The sequence below is a fragment of the Micrasema longulum genome, unplaced genomic scaffold (genome assembly GCF_059751315.1).
Source record: "Micrasema longulum isolate JH-2025_06_02 unplaced genomic scaffold, ASM5975131v1 h1tg000571l, whole genome shotgun sequence".
NCBI lineage: Eukaryota > Metazoa > Arthropoda > Insecta > Trichoptera > Brachycentridae > Micrasema > Micrasema longulum.
In genome coordinates, this window is record NW_028277767.1 from 962,233 (window position 1) to 984,800 (window position 22,568).

Genomic DNA, 22,568 nt, shown 5'->3' on the forward strand with positions numbered 1-22,568 from the left:
TAGAAGTTTAATATAAACCACCTTTCCTAAAATCGATAAAAAGTGTACGTTGGAAAAGATGAAAAAAGTAGATTTAAATAAAAATTATGATTTCCCTTTTCTCTTTTCTGAAAAGTGAAGACAACAAAAAAAAAAATAACTTCCAAAAATTTAAAGTAAAATAATGGTTGCATTTTCATCAATATGGACAAAATTAGTTGCATGAAAAACGGAAGATAACGCAACCGATTTGGATAAAAAAGCAGCGACTATTTGACTTTAAACATGACTTTTCGTAATGCAATCATGTATCGGGTAATAATATCCACTGATTTTTTTAGGTGCACCTATAAATCAATGTATCATTTGGTTTACATAAATTTATTCCGATGCGACGTTCAAAATAATAACAAAATTGACTATCTTTAGTAACCTCCAATGGCTCTCATTTACTTCCTTATCACGGAAGAGTGTTCCGATTAGATGCACACTCATGCCAACTACATGTGTGTGCATATATTTAAAAAAACTGTACATTGGATCATTATTTCGGAGAAATAATGTAGAAAAAACTATAATTACGTGTGCAATAAAAAAAGATTTATTTATTTTTAAAGTTAATTTTGGTTACTGATGCAAATATACTCCAGTAAAATAATAACTACAAATTTAACAAAAAAACTGACAAAAAACGAGTATTGAGCGAAATAAATAATAAGAAAAACAGCTATGAATGATACATAAAAAAAAATTCGGGAAAATGGTAAAAGATGCAATAAGTGACTTTTATAATTGTTAATAATTTAATATTGATAAAGATTTAAACTTCTTAAAGTAAGTTTGGCAATTTCAGGTTTGATAAAAAAGTCACATATAAATCCAAAATATTCGCATTTTTGTCATACAATTAATGTTATTTTTCTAAGGTTTTTTTTAAAAAAAAAGAGTTTTTATTTAAAGGCTTACGGTATTTTGAACGTAAAGATTCCCCATAAACATACTCAAGGTATCCCTCGTTCTCTTTATGCTCTGCAAATTAAGCAACGCATCATTGTCGCTTCTGTTTTAAGTCTGTAGTTACGTGACGATAACTTTACTCATTAAGGGCCCAATAAAAATCGAATGAACGAATGCTTATAAATAATAATAAACACATGTCTCTTTATTAAGCCGCGATGTATGTTGTATGTTGCGTGTGACGACACGATGAGGCCAGTTGAGGTATGTATGAGATCGGACAGTTTTTACAGTGGGATATTGGTGCCGGCGCGGCCCTTGCATTCCACTGCATGACCCATTTTTCTCTGCCGAGCGAAGCTGCGCTTTGGGCCCACATTAAGGGCCCGATTGTGCAACCGAGCGATGGCGTATTCAAAACACGACGCATCCACGAAACTGCCAATATCTACATATACCTACGACGTAGGTAATAGGTACGAGTACTTTGATTGTCCCTCAACATGGACTTCAGCTGTCCGGATATTCCCCGAATTAGCGACAAACACAACCGACATTACGTGAACGTTATTTGTGATTCTAAATTCGTAGGGCGCCAATAGGCTCATTAGCAGATTAATATGCATATCATTATAATCTTGGAACAGAATTCAATAAGGTATTCACATTCCTATCTGTTTAAACAAAACGTGTTTAAAAATTCTCACGAACAATGTTGCTGTGTTTTAAGTATTGTATGGTCCTTGATTAATTCAACATATATTTGTGTTTTCTCGTAGACTCGAAACGTTAAATAAAAATTATTTTTGTACTCCAACTTCTAGATTGTTTAACGTTCGTTTTTTTAAATAACTGCAGTATAAAACTGGCAATGGCTTGTTAAATATACGATTCTGTGTGGACTAACATTATAATGATTGCTATTAAATAATATATTTACATCTCAATTTCCCTTTGAAATATGCGAAAATTCTTCATTTCGTATCCGTGTTTCTATAATAAATTAAACAAAAAATAATAGTTGGAAATATAACAAAAATAGTTAGAGCGAAAAAAATCGTCACGCTCTGGAAACACCTTTGTCACGAGAAATAGTTTTTCCTATGTAAAGATGATGTAATTATTGTATTCCCTTTATCCAGGCGCCTCGTCTCGGTTATTCTGTGTTTTATGTTGACTGTGGACTTTTCCGGGAATAACCATTTTTCTTCGTCCTAGTTTCTCCGGATGCGGGTAAAATTTTCCTCTCAATGTCTCATGTAAAATAGGAAAATAAATACCATACAAATATAAACATATTTATTTGAGCTTTATGGTATCTTTAAATAACTTAAACTACGTTAACTACGGTAATACCGATTTGAATATTCATTTTGTGTTTTTTTTTTCTTTTAATATGATATTATTGTCAATTTTACTGTCATAAAGATAGTATTTTTGTTTAGAAATTAGTTGTTTAGAAATGAATTGTGTGACTTTATTCGGTATTTTTTTTTTCAGATATTATTTTTTATTTTATTAACGTAAATTTACCACATGGGGAGTAAGGAGTTGTCGGTTGTACGAAATTTAGATGCGAATGGTTTTCTTTTTTGGATCGTGATTTTATTCAATACCGGTTTCTTACTAAATATATCTAGTTATTGTCCTGTAAAGGGAATATTATAGAAATTAATAAGTATTTAAAGAATCACCTGTCGACGATACTGCGCGCGTACTTAAATCATTGAAAGCTTTTTTGGAAGGTGCTATTTATCGCATGGATAAGACTTACGATAGAAGGCCCAATTAAGCAAAATACCTTCTAAGATATTGAATATAAATTGTTTATTCATAGTAAGGTTTATGACGCAATAACATAATGAAAAAAAGATGAGGGTGAATTTTTTTTTCTCTTTTTTTTTTAACGCGTAAGCATATATTATTGTTAATTTAACGTCGGTACATACATAATAATGTGTTCCCCCGGTGTCAGTTCTAAAGAGTTTGTACCGGCATATTTTGGCGCCCTTTGTAAAAAGATTCGCTTACAGCCGTCTTTAGAATTTAAAATATTGAATGCTGTCCTAGACATTGTAAAAACCTTTTCAACCCGATTTGGCCTTGTACCGGCTCAAGTCTTTGTACCCACTTCCCTATTGTTGGCTAGTTCCCGCTACGGTAGTGACTAGATCAAGTTTTTTCTTCTCGTTTCACGCAAGCACATTATTTTCACCCTGGATTTTCAAATAATTTCGAAGGGCGGGGTAATGTATAATAGATTAAGCCCTTCAACTATTGGCGTCTTTCTAAGGACTTCCTTCGTCGCGCTGTGGAAGTAATACTATTAACACTTGCCACACATGCTCATCAGTCCTCTTCTTTAATGTCCAAAGCAAGAAAATATTGGACCTGCTCCTATCCCCCCAATCTACGTATATGTATTATATCGTTGGATCAATTGGGATTTGTTTTAATACCCCAGAAATTATTGTAAAGGTACTTAAGGGGAAAATTGCATGACCATATTTTTTTTGGTAATTTCAATGAATAAACGCAGAGTAACCCAATAAATAATGATTTTATTACTAACACCTTTTCGCCAGCTATTTAGTTAGTTTTTCACATGTCGTTAATAATGCAATGCCACGTTGAAAATTAAAAGTGGTATTTTAGTAATTCGAATTTTGATCTTACAAATATATATTGGATTATATGATGCATATTTAAATAAAATAATAAAATATAAATAAAAGTTCTTCTTTTTCGAACACCGCGTTATTTAGAAATTCAGTATGTCGTAAATTGAACTATGGATTTAATGAACATATTTTGTTGGACCACGGTTTTGTTTCGTTACCGGTCGGACCGGTTGGTGAGAAGTACATTTTTTTGCACCTGTTTGATCAGAATGTTCCAAGTACTTATACATTTCTTTTGATCCTGTCCTACCTACGATCTGCGGGAATTTGTTGATTTGGTCTAGTGTAATACTAATTACGTGAAATCATTTTACTCCCTGAATGTTTGCTCACTCACATAGTTTGTTTCAATGAAGTATCCGTTCTAAAGGATTGTACGTGCAATGGGAACCTGGTACAAGGCGCTAACCTGCGCTGGGCGGAACCTTGAGAGTTTTTCACCATACTTTTTTATTGCTTTAGTATGAAAAACGCGGTTCGTGAACACACCGAAGTATTTTAGATATTTCCGGCGATGAATATGCATACTATCATGCAAGATTTTAGGTTATTGTACGAAATTCATGTAAGTAGGAAAACGTTGTTATATCATATAATATAAGAAGAAATAATAAACCTATTACATATTCACTAACTAAATAAATGTGCAAATAATACAATATTGACATATATACGTATTCTAATTTCTAACAATATTTATCACCATTGAACACTTAATGTCCTTATTTATAATATTTTATGTACTTGCACTTATTCACTTATTAAAATAAATCTAACCTAGTATTTTTTACACTTTTAACATTTAATTTGAAATATATTTACACTTTTCTAATTTGAATGTTTTATGGCATTTTTCAAACAACATAATTTTAAAAATTTATTTATTATATTCAATTTCAACAAGTATAAATTATTAAATACATACAATCTTTGCAAATGAGTTTTTTTCAATGACTCCTGAAAGTATAATATGTATTATATGTTTTATTAATAATAAGTAAGTATTGGTAACATTCTTGATACCTATCCTCAATCGTAGAACTCCACCATTTTTTATAAATTATTTGAAATAAGTGTGTAGCTTAATTAAATTAATTTAAGTTATAATAAAGATTAGTCGAAAGATTAGAATAAAGATTGAGTTGAAGAAAAAAATTAAGTTAAAGATAACAAACTAATTATTTTGAATAAAAAAAAATAGAAAATAAGAATATATAAGAAGTAATAAAATAAACTAAAATTAATTAACGCACATTCCATTCCCTCACATAAGGCAGTTCTAGAAACATTGCTTTTGATTTCTTTTCCATTTTTATTTTATTTTTAGATTCTATTAATAATTTTGCTAATTTAACGAGAGACATTATTTAAATTTTTAAAAAATTTTATAAATAAATGTATTTATAAATACATATATTTATTTTACAGGAGTTTGAATGTTTTTTGTGACACGTTTGAGTATTGTGAAAATACAATGTAAATAATAGAAAATATGAGAAAAGTTGCAGTTTCCCGAATGCGGTAGCGGTTGTAGAAAAGGAAATGCTCCGAAGGCGCCATGCGCGGAGTGTCATCGTGCTGGATGCGCCGCGCCGTGTCGTGCCCCGCCGCATTGCCTCCTATCATAGAGGATCGCAAATTTGAATAGCGAACAGCGCACGTAGGATGTCATAATGGTGTTTACGCAGTGGCAGGAGGGACTAGTGCAGGGGAAGGGGGGGCCCGTAACCTTGCGCGCGCCCCCCCCAAATTCTGCATTCGTCAGATTTCGGCTACGTCGCCTTCGTCTTTTTCCAAGCCCGCGGTCTCTCGCTCGCTCGGCCCGCGAGTAGTGCGTGCCGTTTTTTCGCCGTTTCACGCGGCCAAATTTTCTATTCCGCCTCATTTTGCGGCAGTCTCACGTCTCGAGTGCATTACGTACGTTCCGATTCTAAATTAAATTAAAAGTTTAATACGTAACTCGCATTAGGCAGTGATACGCGTGGACTTGTATCGGCGGTCCGTTCGCGAGTTGCCGTTGGCAGTTTTAGTGCTGGGTGAACTGTTCGGTAGCGCCCTTAGCGGCCCGTTTGCGGAAGTAGAGAATAAGGAAGTCGGGAAGGAGCGTGCAGTGGGAACCTGTTCCTCCCTACTCCGGGAAGGGGTGCTCTCTGTTCCCTGTTCGCTAGCCCCGAGTGTGAGTGTGTGTATTCTGGACTATACGAGGCCCCATGTCTCCGAAAGGAATATTTCTTCACTAGGTATGTTGTCATATGCATCTGTAAACAGTGTAAACAACGCGAGTAAACAATGACAAACATTGTCGACATCCGTTTAATATATTATATTGCCCCTTTTTTAATATGCCGAGAACACATAAATATTCCTTAATACAATATTACGAATATCACGCTCGACACACGTGCAACTTATAATTTATTTATTATATTTTCCCAGTACCGTATTAAAATTTATAGTTATTAACAGCATGCAGTAGTTATGTTTATTGTGTCTTGTATTATAGTGTATTCAAATAATTTTTCCATATCATCGTTATGTTTTTGTTTAATATCAGAGCAAATGTAAAAATAACGTAATTCTTATAATTATTGGAAAACAAAATATATCATATGTCATTTTAATTAAAAGATAATAACTATTTGGTATTGGTTTTTTAATGGATTGATTTATTTTTATGAAATTGCTTCTGCTCTTCTAGTATTATATCCTTTCATAAGGTTCTAGGTACTAATTTAATAACTGAAAACAATTTTTGTAATTATTCGTCATTGCTCTTTTTATTATGTAAGCATCCCCTCTGACGCAGGACTGGTTAATCCGGTATTCCGGAACCGTTTTGGAGTCCAGAAAGTAGCATAATAACGAGAAATAATAGTATTTAGTTTTCTGATATTTTCGTGAGAAGTTTGTCGGTTCGGGTCTGGTTGGCCACGTGTTGTCCGTCCCACTCCCACTCCAGCCTCGGCCCAATACTAGCGCAGCCTTCTTTACTAAACTAATGCATGCTACATTAGTTCCTAGTCGCAGTACCACTCGAGAGGCAATAAGCAAAACGTAGCGTTTCCAATACACCCGTCTTCGACCTCTATTGGTTATTCTTACCAGAACTTTTATCTTATTGGCTTCTAAATCTGCACAGTGGAATAATATCCGGCAATATTACTTAACGAATACCGTCCATATACGCAATCGTAATACTATGGCATTTGTCATTCTGATCTTCGTGCTGTATGCTATAAATTATTTTGTTGTTTGAGTTGTATTTTTAAATAGTAATCGTCTCTTTCGCGCGAAAACGAATAAGGCCAATGTCAAGTTTCCTCTACTTTGTGTGTTCTGTTCGCGGACTGAGCTTTGTGCTTTGTGCTTTGTGCACAACATCACGAATGAATGCGGAAGGGACTTTTCCCACCGAGAGAATCAACATTACAACTACCTGAAGGGCAGAGCCGAACTGCGTCTTATTTTCCCGATTTTAACAACCAAGACCTGGATCGATTGTTGTTCAAACTGTATTCACTTTCTTGTTTTATGATATATTTTTAATAAGACCTCGTGCAATATGATTACTTCTACACCGCCTGACAATAAATTAAAATGATTAACGACCATACGTATCATTATAATTTAGGAAAACTTTTGAAATGTATGCCGACGACATTGGACTATTCTATAAAAATCAAAAAGACGCATTTAAAAACAATGACATAAACGAAGACCTGACTATGTTGACTAAATGGTCAAACACAAACTTACTCACACTTAATGAAAAAAAATGCAATATTATCCATTTTGAATTTAGAAATAAATGACATAAAATAGATGCTCACATAAATGATGAACGACTTGCTGAAATTTAACATGTTAAATATTTAGGACTAACAATAGATAGACAATTGACATGGAAAATTCATATTAGCAATTTAATTAGCAAAGTGGTGACATTATCGAGTCTTTTTTTAAAAATCAACAATTTTGTTCCAAAAACAGAAAAACATCTAATATATAAAGCCTATGTAAAAACTAAAATATATTATATGCAACTACTATGGGGAACTGGATATCAAAATGACATAAACAGACTACAAAGACAACAAAACAAAATATTAAAGTTTGCATATGACCTTCCCTATCTAACAGCAACTAGAGAACTTTTTAAACAAACTAAGCAATTAAATATAACTGAACTCTTTCAACTAGAATCATTAAAATTTATTCATAAATTAGCCACTAATGTAATTGTAGACGAAGAACAAATCTTGTAAAAAAATGTAGTAAACATGGACATAATACGAGAATATCAGAAAAACATCATATACAACTTTCTAAAACAAGACAAGGAGAGTCGAGACTTATTACACCGCGGACTGAAATTGTACAATAAACTATCATACAAAACTTAACAAAAGACTTTTCAAAAGTTGTAAAACATTTTATTTTGATGAATAAAAAATGTATACATTATTTTTGTAAAATAAATGTAACAATCCGAGTTTTATATTTCAATTCTACGTATTTTCAAGAAAAAATAAACGGAAAACACCTTCTTTTTAAGAATATATTCGTATTAGTACTACGCAAACAGTGTGACGTACATATTATATCTCAATTAAAACAAAAAGGGAAAATATTAGAAATGGAATTTCAAAATTAAAAAACTTTCAGATCTTTGACTATATAATAATTAACTAATCGAACAATAAAAAAATGGATTATCAAAAATGGGCAGAATGGAGAATGTTTCAGATGGTCAAATATTTACTTAAACCCATCTCATTGACAGGTCGCAAGATGTTTCTTCATTACCTGTTCACGAAGGAGTATGGATACTACCCATTGCAGTTCCCATCATTGTTCTTTTTACCAGCTAGAGGGCCAGATGGAGCATTGCCTCGCTTGTGATGGCTTGTGAACTTCTAAACGGGTTCTAAGAACCCGTTTAGAAGTTTATTATTAATATAATCCCAACATTTGGGAGCGCATAAAGTTATATGCACCGAGAAAATACTTGAGAACTAGACAAACAGATCATCCGTTCTTCCTGAATGCAAGACCAATTTACCGTTGATGATGCCTCAGGGGACGATGATTGGTCCGTTGAACAGCCTACCGAGAAAGGTGGATTCTATGGGAGTTTTAGACTCTTCCTTTCTAACTATCGTAATGTGTATTTGTGATTTAGTTGTCTTTGTTTTTTAAAGTTTTTATTTAATACAAGTTTAAACTGTATCTTTAAAATGTTCCATTATGCACTTTTTTATATGGTTGTGTTTTGTGTAAATTGTAATTGGCAGATGCGCTGTAATGTACATGTAAGTTTAAAATAAATAAATAAATAAGCCGTGTAAATGCTTTGACTTTCATATTTCCTTATTAAAGAGGTTCTCTATGTTTGTTAAAAATAAACGTATATTAATTAAAAATGGAGATTTAACTGATCAAGATGAAGATAACTTAAGTTTTAGAAGGAATATTTTATTTTTAAATTATGCTTATAGTTAAATGTGTTCATAAAATATATCGTATGGACATTTTTTAATCAACTTATCAATCGATAAGGTCATGTTACGTCCCCTCATAATTGGCGAAATTAAACTATACAAAAAATAATCACAAATTCTGTAGGTACTAGGTACGTTCTCCTTGTCGGCATTCATCTCTGTTCATTATTTATTAAATGTTAGGGGTTAATCGGGTCAAGGGCATTTCACCCTTCATTCCTCCCGCAAAGCCTTCTGGGCTCTGATTCATACATAAATAATGTCTGCTTTCATGCATAAAATTGTATTGAATATTGACCATAATATAAAGAGAACCACAAGTAATTGCTTTTTAAACTTTAGCAGCCCGAAGTGCAGTGACATGTTTTGTCCAGCTTCTTAATTTGCAAACGTACATAGCATGTTAATAATTTGTTTGTTATTTTCTTTTCTACCCGCTAACAATTGTGCATTTATAGCAACACTTAAGATTTTTATTTTTACTGGCGTATTTTAAAAAAAAAAAACAAAAGTTTTCTTACTGGGTATATTGATTTATTGAAAGGTTTCACAATTTTTATGAATATCATGTCATTCATATATGTATTTTAAAAATATGTTTTCCTACTAGTCATTCGTAGGTATTTGTATTTTAATGTACCAAATGCTATGTTTTATGACTTACTTTGTATTTTCTATTTATGCCTTACGGGCGTTTATGTTTATCAAATAAATAAACAAATAACACATAGGTACATAAAATATCTTGAGAAAATGACAAAAAAGCAAGATAATCCTGCGTCAAAAAACTCACTCAGAGTCGTGAAAAATATCAATATCCAAAGTAATAACGTTCAACATAGATGTAGCCTTTTCATCAACTGAAGTGCAACGTATTTAATAAAAAAAAAATATTTTAAATATAATTACAATAAGAAAAATTAAACAAAAAATTAAAAAACACACATTAACAACAAATATTTATTTTTTAATTAAACGGATAAACATCATAAAAGAGGATCGGTCTAAAATTGAAAAAAAATGTTTCGGGAAAAATATCTTTTTTATATGTAAATTTATTACTTAAATCGAATAAAAATAATAATTTGATTGATAATATTCAAATATCTTAACAGTTATTTCTATGATTTCGATAGTGTTATGTTATAATCATCAGTTTATTTATTTATAAAATATTTTTTATTTATTTAACTTTTGTACATAATGTTATTTGTACATTGGCGGGCTTATTGCCAAATGGCAATTTCTTCCAACCAACCAATAAAATAAAAGTTTTATTTTTATAATTCAAGTTACAGAACATATTCAATAGAAAAAAAAGATTAAAAAGCTAAAAGTATATAAAAATAGAAATAAACGTATTTGTTTATAAATTACCTTAAATCAAAACAATTACTCAATGGGAAAAGGAGAGAAGAGGAAAGAGGAAAAAGGAAAGGAGGAGAGATTAAGGAAGAGATAGGAGACAGAATCGTAGTTATTTTATTTTAAACTAATTCATAAATCCTTACGGATAATTTATTACATGAAGTGATTTGAGTTTTTATTAATTATTAATATGACGTAATTCAAATAACTACTAGTATATATTGTTTAATAGATTAAATTATTTTTTATATTAAAAATAATTTATCTTAATATGTTATTAAATAATGTTCCACAAAGCTAGTGTTTAGTTCGAACTAAGGTATAAATTTTGTTTTAAAGGTAATATTTAATGGCTTTATTGGTTTATTGGTTTATTGTTCTGTCAAAATATTTAATCTTTTAGCAGTTTTCTTCATGAAGTATGTAAAATTGTAAGCTTGGTCAACTATTAACTTGGTTTTTGAAAATACCTTATGAAATTTTCTGAAAATAATAATTATTAATTGTTTGTACACACGCAAAGAATTATTGTTTTTTCTTAATATATAAATTATCTGCGTCTAAATACATTACCATTTTTTCTCATGTTGAGTTAAATTAATTATTGTTCTCACGAAGATACCAAAAAGGGTTTCATTGATTGGGGAAATGCTTTCCTCTAACAATGGGCCTCGATTACATTAATCCAAGAGCCGATGGAAGAAGTTCACTAAACTTTCGCATTTTATTAGGCGGCATTGTGTTAGCGCTAATGGCTGCGAGCAGTGGACCAACGCATCATCTCGGAATTGGGTATGCGGGCTGTGGGCCCTACACCTGCGAATATACCCACCACAGAGGATCATTAAAATGGCATGAGATAGGTTTAGTGAAACCATCTCCCTGTGGCCTGTGGAGGAAACTTACTCGTCATGTTTACGCTTAGTCTTTGTTCCGGTCATTAAGTTTAGTAGTTGCTAGTCAACTCGCTTTGCCTTCTCTTTTGATTCAGAGTGCGTTATAATTCTCGCATACGACAGTTTTAGTCACTGCCTTCATAGCCTCGGGTCACGGTACTAGCTATAAGACTACCCAGGAATTAGCAGTGCGTAAGCCGCGTGGAATATTCACAAAAAATTGGTCTACGGTTATTTTTTGGTGAACGGTGTCTCTAGCCAAACAATAGAAATTTATTCCAAAAACGAATGTGACTTTCCTATGAACATGCATGTATCCACAGATATTTTTTAATTTTATTTCTTTATAGGTACATATGTATGATATGACGTATATCAATTCTACCGAAATTTCAAACTGAGTTTATTTGACAATTATTATTTTTTTATGTTTGACTATTGAGGAAATGTTAGAGATTATTAAATGTGAAGGTTACGTGCAGCGTTCCTTCGAAAAGTACCTTCGGCGGTACTCGAAGAGTACCTAAGCAGTAGTAGGTAGGAGCTACTCGCTACAAGTAGCTGTAGCAGAATGAGGCCGCTCCATCCGTCGACTGCACCGAACGCATCGTGCGGCAATTTTCGGGCTCCGTTTTGGAAACAATAGTCGAGTATGCGCGCTGCGTTCGGATTCGCTCGGATACTTGCGGAAGAAAACAATAGTTTATGCGTCAGTGACCGCCGCAGCGCGCGCCGTGGCGAAACGTTAGCGAAGGTATGTACTGGTACTAACGTAGAACCTTATCCCGGCCGTGTAACGGGACGCAGTGGAAAATCGTGGTGTTGCAATGTACTGCTGTTGCGTGCAGTCGTTTGCAGGCGTTCTAAATCACTAGACTACCTTACTAGGTACTTTAACATTGCTTATTTTGTTGGATCTAAATCGGGTTGTTGTCCCGTGACTAGTGTTGCGGACTCGCGGATCAGAGGTCCGAGGTTCGAATACCACTCTACCCCGACTTGATTTACATTTTCTAATAGTAAGTTATTTACAACTCGTTGAAAATGACCACCAAAATATTCGGGTAAATTATAAGAACGCTAATATTTATTTTTTCTAAAAAAAATAATATTTGTAGCTGTTTCTTCAATCAAGTTCACATCGTCTAAACTAGTGATCTGAAAATATTATTCAGCAATCAAATTCATACAATCGTAAATTATAGATATATAACAACGTAAAAAAATAAATCGATCCAAAAAAACTTCATATTTTTTTTAATAAGACAGTATACATAAAAACGAGGCAATAGCAGTCAGGACACATAAACAACGGCCCCGATTACAATGGCATGTTCACAGTGTTAACTTCAACTGTCTATAAAATAAAATAGAATTTTCTGTACAAAACGCTGTTTACTTGAACTGCTTCGTCAGTAACCTGTAATTTAAAAAAAAAAAAAAATTTAAAAGAACTTTGTATCCAATGTTATTTGTACATTGGCGGGCTTATTGCCAAATGGCAATTTCTTCCAACCAATCTTATATATGTATCAATAATTAATTATGCGTTCAGAAAATTCGTTTATGGACGATTAAAATTAACTCTATTAATTTCCCATTAACGAGCAACAGATCAAATCGTATTTTGTCCACCCTAGGACAAAATTGAGGTTATAAGGATTCTCTTAAGAATGGATCGCCTTTTAACCTACATAAAATATTGTTTAAAGCTATCTACCCACATTCAAATGAATTTTGTTCATGTGTTGACGATTTTGCCTATGAATCACCTTTTGGATTTTAAATCAATAACCCACGACAATATACTAATACATATGTGAAGAAATTGGATAAGTAAGAAGTTTCGACAAAGTTTGGAGTCTAAAAAAATACAAAGATTTGTCAAATTTTTCTAACAAAACAATTGGTATTAGTGAAAGGAAAAGTATGTTCTTACGTTAATTTAAAGTTGGAAAAACAGGCGAAAATTATATCAAAACTAAAATGTAGCCGACATTTAGGTGTGACGACTCTCCCGAAAATATTTTTACATGACAAAAAGAGCAATGCGCTTTAAAAGAGAAATTCCCGAAATAATTATTATTCATAGTAAAAATACAATTTAATTCGGAAAAATAAAAGTTATCATTTACGAGATTTAGATAAGATTCGACAATTTGAGTGAGTTGAAATTTTATGTGGAAATACTCAATACTCATTAGAATGACAGTTGCAATGAATGTAATGAAGAGGAATATCGATGCAACTGCTTAGATAAAGAACCTGGATATAATTGAATTTAATCGATAATGCATACTTTTTTTTAAATTCATGGTTAGTTATATCTCATTGTAATATCGTCCATTGTATTTTATGTTAGTTATACTATTTTCTTCTTATATTTTTACTACAATATAGCTTATTAATACCAAAATATACATTTTCTTATTGAGTCGTATCAAAACTATTATATATATTTTGTCCACGTGCACGTGGTTGCATCCAACCGCTATAACTATAGCAGAAAAGTTCTTATTTTCGTTTAGTATTATACTTTTAATCGGGGCCCATAAAGAAAAGATGAATAATTTAGACAAACGTTACATGCAAAACGCCTTATAAGAAACCTAAGAGTTTAATACAATTATTATCAAGCGAAGCTCTAAAATTATTGGGCTTTGTACTGAAAACTGGAATAGATTTATATAATATGAATACTTAAAAAATAACTGCACGCATCTCTGATAAGGAGTCAGTTAGATTATAAATCACCAATATGGTCACCGTTTCAAATAACTTACTCGGTGTCTCTTGAGAGAATTTAAAATAAATTCCTAATATATATTCATTTTAAGATGAGTATCCCTTGAACAACTTACTAAATATTCTAATAATAATCCAAACTTCATAAAATTAAATTGATTCAATTCTTGAGAATATCTAAAATTTAATTTAATAAAATGTTTCATTCATCTGCGTGTCTTACAGCCACGTTCACCGTATTCTGCCACCGACAGTTTTCTGAACTCATAGCTACTCGTACATAATATATCATGTCAGTAAAGGTACTCCTCAATTACAAATACCATTTCACGAAGGGCCATCAGTCAGATGCCGAAATGGAAGTGAATAAGTGTTTCATTATGATGTGCAGCTATTATAACTGCATTTCTTATATTTTATCATTAATTATTATCACGAACTTCATGAAGTGCGATGAAGAACGAGTTTGGGTTATTGATGGATGCAAGAAAAAACAGTTAGGAATATAAATTGGTTACAATATCTTAAATAAGATACCATCTAGATATAGAAATGCATTCACTGAAATAATTCTTTTTAAGATATAAGAGATTAGACTTAAGATGGTTCTATGTACTAGTCCACCCGTTTTTTGTTATTTCGAAATAGCTGCTGACAATAAGTAAAACGTGTTTAATTTACATTTAAAAAAAAAAATGTATTAAGAAGAATGCGGAATGTGTCTTTTTCTTTTTTCATTAATTTGAATTGCGATTCATTTGGTAATACTTGTTTTTACTAGAAATTAATTTTTAATAATTTTACAGTTTGTCAATGCTATTATTTAATAAGTTTTTATGATTGTTCGAACTAATAATGTAATATTTATGTACTGGTAATAAATTCAATATAAAAGCCTATCTAGTAGTGAAATGACAATATATTATTGTTATCAAAAACATTTTTCACTTTGTGGTATGACATTTTACACTTATTTTTTTAAAAATTTGTATAAACCACTTATTTTTTTTATTATTTATAGTTAGTTAAATTCTTCTTTATTATAAGTTAGTTAAATTCCTGACGATGAGGTAGTAACCTCGAAACCGGTCGAAGTGTAATTAAAAAAAAAAAAAAAAGTGGTTTATACAAATTTATAAACAAATAAGTGTAAAATGACAATATTCTCACGTTAACTTCTTACTGAATATATGTGAACATTGACAAAATTCATTGACAGGTTGGTTTTGCAAATGAAACGTTTTAGTCAGTCAAAGCTTTTAATGTCTAGGGTGGTCATTAAAGTCGCAATAACGAATTCTCTTCTTCACATTTGAACCGGCGATCTCCCTACGAATTACACATTAATCAAATGAAGTACCCAAATTATATATTGTACGTGGTTTTGAGTTCAATTCCTAGTAAGATTACGTAAATTAAATGTGAGTTTGTGTAATAGTTCATTATTTGGTCGCCACGTGAGAGAAAGTGCAGAAAACAATTCTGTCTTATCTGCATCTAAGGGAGTATTATTATTACTTTTGCTTTTTCTAACCGACTTCTTGTTAGGGATGCTAGGCTGTCAACCGTTATTCAGAAGAAGAGACGTTCATTTGAGGTTCACTTAGCTGTTTAGTTTTTGCATACATAATTTGGTCATGATATTCACAACTACAATACGCGTAATTTAGGGAATCTTCATGTATCTAAGTTTCGCTCAACGAAGTTCGGCAAAAGGTCTCCAGAAAATATTGGCCATTCCGAATTTAATAAAGTGCACGATGAGCGAAAACACAAAAAGTCGAATAACAAATATAAAAGTGTCGCAATTAAGAAAAAAATACTTAAATCTTTTTGATAGTGATAGTTATTAATGTAATTTATATAGATGGCGTCAAGTACTGTGTTTAATGTTTCTTATATTATGTTTTCTTACTATTTCGGATGTATTAACCATGTATTATATTATGTACTAGCGGACCCGACAGACATTTTCCTTCCCGAACGTTGGCTTGTCTGCTATTAGCTTGGAAAAAGACTTCTCATTGATAAGTAGGTACCTAGGTACTTGTTTATGGTTGAATTCTAAAACACAAAATAATCTATTTTCAAATATAGAATTATTTTTACAAACGTCAAACTCGGCTCTTCTCACCAACAGGAGTGCACCTTTTTCATGAATACGATTTCCAAAAATTTATTGAATGTCAGTTAATATTATTTTAGTATTACCAAAAATCAAGTCAAAATAAATAAATGGTAAAAAATTATATCGAATGTGAGGAAAGAATCTGATTGAGATCCATAAAAAGCGAATGCTGTGTGTAAACATTCAAAAACAAACTTTTTTAAACACAAAAAAATAAATTCGTTCTATTTTTTTGTATATGCATTCTCGTCGAATGCAACTTTGGTAGATCGATAGAAAAATGATTTATGCTTCTACCTTTTTTTCTATAGATTCGATCGAAAATTTCAATATCTACGAACACGCGCAGCGCAAAGATCCACATTACGCTGAAAACTGCACGTAAATCGGTTAAGCCGTTTAGCAGAAGTTCAGTGACATCACACGTATAGAAGAATGATATATACTCCTATAAAGATTTTCACAAAAATGTTTTCTTTTAATGTACGGTCCCAAATGAGTTTTTTAAATAACTCCTTGGAGTATAATGTCTACTGTATGTATAATATGTTTTATCAATATAAAACAATATATTCAAAGAAAATCAGATTGATTTCGGCATATTTATCCCTTAACTTGACAGAAACGGCACATGATGTTTTATATTTGTTATTTGATTACCGCGATGCAAAACTAACCTGCCAATGGTTATGCCGGTGGTAGTTGATTTTTTGCTGATTACTATCGCCTCGGATTTCGACGTAGTTCATGACAATGAGACTTCTCTCAGGGGAACACTATAAAAATGTTATCGTTTTTGTATTTTCTATAAATGTTATCAGTACTATTTCGTCGGATTTTGGTAACTACAAATCGTCGAACAATAATATGTCTTTATAGATGGCAAATAATATTTGTTTAAAAAGCAAATAAAAATATTGCAGATTTTATAAATACAAAAAATTTTATTTTGTAATATTAAACTTGCGGTTTTATTTGAATTGCTGATTTGGGGTGAGCTTTTAACTTATAAATGCAATATCTTACTCGTAAAATGTTAGTTACCAACTTGTGCCAGAAACCCGACCATTTGGAATTACTGTTATAATATTAAAAACAATAAATATGTATATCAACGAATTGGTGCGTTTTAACGGTCACTGATATCAATATGTATGGTTATTTTTTAGGTGATCCCGTGTATGTTCATACCCGATAAAAGATACATATTTAACAATAATATTTCGTGTTGATATTTAAATGACGACCTAAATCATAAAATCGTTCGTAATGTTTCAATCCAACACTATGTAGTAATATATTGTCCGTGAATACATATTTACACCGTAGAGGTTGTTGTCGATTATTATTTCATTTAGATTACGATACAAACATAACAAGCAACTTCAGCTAACACAGCTGAGACACGTACATACATACATACAGTCTCTTGACTCAGGTGTATAACTATACACTCTTGTATAAGCTATTAGCATTCATATTAATTAATTGCAACGCTATTGAAAGCTTTTCCACCTATACGTACTAGCATTATACTACCTTATATTATTCGAAAAATGTACTTGGGTGCCTGGTGTTCTTTAACGTGTTACCAAATCCTGAATACGTACAATCTTAGTTTGATTTAACATATAACAACAGAAAAATATGGAAGTCTAGGCATTTACAGAGCTTACGACCTTGATTAGTATAAAACTAAAATATATTTTCTGCTGTGCGTTCTCAAATTCATACAAATAAAATGATTAAGAATTTGATAACATTTTCATCGTCATCATTCACTTTCCGCACCTAATGGTGCATGGGGCACTGGATTGGATACACCAATCGCAGTGTATCTTGATCATTTCTGTTACATGAAGGTAAGATCATCAGTCTTAGGCATCAGGTGCCAGTCCAGGAAATTTAAATTATACTAGTTTGAAAATATCATTTCAAATAAATATTTCATGTCACCCATGTCGGGAATCGAACCCGAGACCTCCACGAGGCCGACATTTTAAAGAATATTAAATACTTAGAGTATATACACCTATATACTCTTAGATTAAATGTCAGTACGAATAGTGGTCAACGCGGAGTATTTCATTAGAATTCTGATTTCAAACATACATAGGTAGGTCTAGTCCATTCAAATCTTAAATAGACTTTGCTTTATGTGTTCTTAATCATATAAATCATTAAAATGTGCCTACGCTTACTCAAGCAAAAATTGTATGTTTAAACATATTGCTATTTAAACATTCGAAGTCACCGTACTTGTATTATTTAATAACGTTTTTCTTTTTTATTTTTTTTATTGTGAAATGTTGGATAGTTTTATATTTTTTTTACAAACTTAGCGGACACTCAATTTTATTCCCCTTTTCATGTGAATTTTATTTAAGAATATTTAAAATATTTACTTGTGATTTATTTGGCAATCAATTAGGCAATTAATTAGTTTATTTTCACGTGAATGAGTCCTTTTAATAATTTGAATATAAATATTGGAAAAAAACTGACAGAAAACATTTATTCATGAAATATTGAAATAAATCGGTTGTTTTACATATCTGAAGGATATTGTTTTAATTTTTAATAAATTTTACATATTTTAATATAAGTAGCAACATAGGCATTCTAGGCTATGAAAATGTGGTCTTAAAAATCAACTCGATGTTTTATTATTCAAGATAACCGATATAATTATATACCTTAGTTTAAAAAAACACACGTTCTGCCAAATATCCTCTTGTAATGTCGTCACACCTTTATTAAATCTGTAAATCGCGATGGTATTTTTTACGACTCGTGTATAATATTATATCTATAGCATATTTTTATCTAGCAACGAAGCCTGTCGCTGTGCGTGGCGTCGCGTCGGTCGGTGCTGCGGACACGTGTCGGTGACGTCATGCCGGCCATTCGCATTCCTCCCGCACGGCAGAAAGATACTAACTGCTACCTGGTACTGATAGAAGAATTAACATTAGCATCGTTAATTCACGATGATTTTTAAGTAGCTGTTATTACCTGCTAATTTTATTAATTAAATCTGGATAGCGATTAGCGATAACAGAATCAATTGAAAACACTGGAAAAATGTCTAGAATTTTTCGTAATTTCACAAAAGGTCTTTCAAATGTAAAACATTTCAAAAGCTTGAACGATCTTATAACGTAGTATTCGCAATATCATTTCACAAACTTACTTCAATATTAGCATGTTAATGAAATTAAGTAAAAAAATAGCTATAATTGCTATCACTACTCACCAGTAATTAGTTACTAGTTGAATACGGGTATCTTCTAGAGACCTGCTATCGTCTACTACTACCTACTACCTACTTTGGCTAATTTTCGTTACCAAAATCCACTCATTCGCCGAACTAAACCGGACAAACGACAAAACAACAACTTTTTGATAGTTTTCTTTATGAGTTCGTAAAGGTGAATAGTTTTCTCCGGATTATGACTTCCATGTCGCACCACAAACAGCATAGTATATTAAGCCAAAAACCACAAATTAGTTATATGAGCATTTGAAGTAAGACACTTCATTATCAATTGATTTTAATATTTTTGTTTTTTTTTTAAATGGCACAATCTAGAGGTTTGGATTATCTCTCTGTAAAACACTAAAGCAACAATAATATGTATCATGTTAATGCATTCGGGTATTATGTTCTAATAATACAATAAGGCACTAAACCTCTTCATCTATTTTTATAATAAATTAGTTAAATTACATTAATTTATTTTTTAATTACTATGGTAAAGTAATAAATAGAGCAAAATATTTTGAACAAAACTATAAACTTATCTTAAAAATAACTTTTTTTGACTTAATACACTAAAATACTCATGGTGCGATATAATTTAAAGTTTTAAATTCACATAATATTTAAGTTCCTCATAGAGCTTAAATGTAGTAGCACATTGATATCAATTATCATGACTGTTTTCATGATTTCTTCTCATGATCTTATTCGTTTTCTCTAAAAGCACCTTATATCCATTCTCTGTTCAAATAAAAAAATAACTTTTATGAACTCATTAGGCGATCAATTTAAAATAGTAAAAATGATTATTTATATCATTCCTCATAGATTTACGTTCTTTATTACTTTACTCCGTTATCCAAATGATGCTCGTAATTACATACTAATCATATTTTAAGTTTAATGGTGTGCTACTAAAACTGATTTAAAACTACGTTTTTTGAAATGTATTTTTATTTTGAATCTTGAAATGTGCACACATAAACATATTCTTATGTGTGCTCTAATAATAGATAGCATTATAATTTATTAATTATTTAACACATAACGTTAAAAATTTGATGTTTTTCTCTTAACAATTTTCTCCTTTATAATGTTTTTTACCGCCTTATATACATTTGAATTCTGTGACTTTGCTTTCTTTCTTTACTCTTTTCTCTGATTATTTTCACGTTGACTTTGATGTTTTCTTATTACTCGTATATTATTGAACACTAGTAAATTCGCCTTCTACCACCCAACACAATTATTATTTGATTCTTAATAATTGTTTTTAAACTACTCTATTGTAAATAAGTAAGGAAGTTTCTTATTTTTTTGTTTTTTTTAACTTCATTATCATATGTTTGCTGTAATTTAACAATAAAAACCATTTTATATGTGTAACAATCGATTATGAGACAGAAAAGTCGTTACGACTAGAGAATTTTCCCATGTAGGTTTTTGAAGCTGGTACCTTTTTTTCACTATAGAGACTGCTTCCATTACCATACGTTTCTCTGACATTTTTAATGAGATGTTTTTTTTATTTGCCTTTGTGCGTATCGCGTATAATAAGGTCTCTTTGTATCTTGTGGTGATGAACACGGCTACCTGCTACCTATCGGTCTGTCGGTACTCCCGAACCTGTACTAGCTGCTGCTTTCTGCCTCCTTCTGCCTCCTTCTGCCTCCTTCTGCCTCTCGCTCTAGGCTCTAGGCTGTCCGTACGCGTGAGAATATCCGCGCAGCCTCTCGCGTTCCCAAGAACATTAAAGTATACGGAAGGGCCATAAACAAATACGCTCTACCTACTCGGCTGGCCCTCGGACTTTCTTTTCCCGCTAGTTGTCTTGTTGCAGTTCACTCACTTCAGGGCCCGGTCATTTATCAAACGGTGTTGCAATGCTGCAATTACAACGCTTGTGCCGAAAGCTTTCTCGGTACTACGGACTTTTTTATATCTCTCTCCGTCTCTTTCGCTCATTTTCCCGGTTGCTCATACGAATGGCGATGTTCTGCTTAAAATCTCTCGCTTGAATTCGTTTATAGCGCGCCTCACTCCAAACTTAAACACTCGGCTTTACCTTTGTGTCTTTATTTTTACGCTGAATGTTTTTTTGTCTATTGAGTGTTCTCTGAAGAAAATGGGTCATGGCCGGTTTATATAAAATATATGAACAGATGTTTGGATTATGTACGCGCAACAAACTAAAACAAGTGTGAAAATCGATGGTATCGATTTGGTTTTCCAACGATTAAGGGGTTTTCCAGAGCCGATACCGAATGTCCTTTGCTCGTCACGTTGAATAATTCAGTGTTAAAACTACCTTTATGAAAAGTACATTACGCGGTTCACGTAATTCCATGCTTTAGTTGTAAGATAATCAACTAACAAGACAAGCCGTAGACACAATAAATGTTATTTAAGTCAAATTGTATGTAAAATAAATATGAAACGACCTTGTTTTTAACCACTTTTTTTTCTACCTACCGGTTCCAAAGCAGCACAAAATTATTTATCAAGGTATAAATAAATATTTATATTATTCTCCCGCAGTAAATAAAGCTTACCCACCTAAACAATAAAGGGAAATTCTTTTTATAAATGTCAATTTTTCTTGATAATTATCAAACGATAATTAAAGTAAGAAAATTCCGTGTTAAGTCGGGACTCTTCTATACTAAAATCTATATATTTATAAATATTATGACACATCAATATACAAACTAACTCATGCAAAAAACAACTGCTCTGGCTTACCAAAGCCACAAAAGCATATGGTTATAAGTTTATACGGACAAATATATATATATATTAAGTGGTATATAAAATCCATAATATATTTAAACATAGATACGAGTACAGCCACGAAGAGTTACACGGATAATATAAAATTGAAATTAATCATGAAATTAATTTATAATGTAAACCTTTTTAAAAAAAACATTGAAATTAAAATGACATTTTATGAAGAAAAAATAACCTTTTTTTTATGCTTAAAAAATGATTTTAATGCCACTTTCGTTTACGTTATGTTTTATGATAAAATCCATTCGTAAACTAAACTTT

The 22,568-nt window shown here is 31.6% G+C and overlaps 1 protein-coding gene across 3 annotated transcripts in view; it reads left to right on the top strand.

The window, feature by feature from the left end:
- The window catches only part of chinmo (Chronologically inappropriate morphogenesis), a 177,331-nt gene that overhangs the window by 93,990 nt on the left and 60,773 nt on the right, over positions 1 to 22,568 (top strand). Inside the window, exon 1 of one of the 3 annotated variants that reach the window (XM_088228234.1) lies at positions 5,586 to 5,857. The exons of the other annotated variants lie outside the window; for them this stretch is intronic. The gene's annotated coding sequence lies outside the window, so the exon portion shown is untranslated. Of the gene's footprint in view, positions 1 to 5,585; positions 5,858 to 22,568 lie in introns of those variants that run through there. 3 annotated transcript variants of the gene reach the window in all.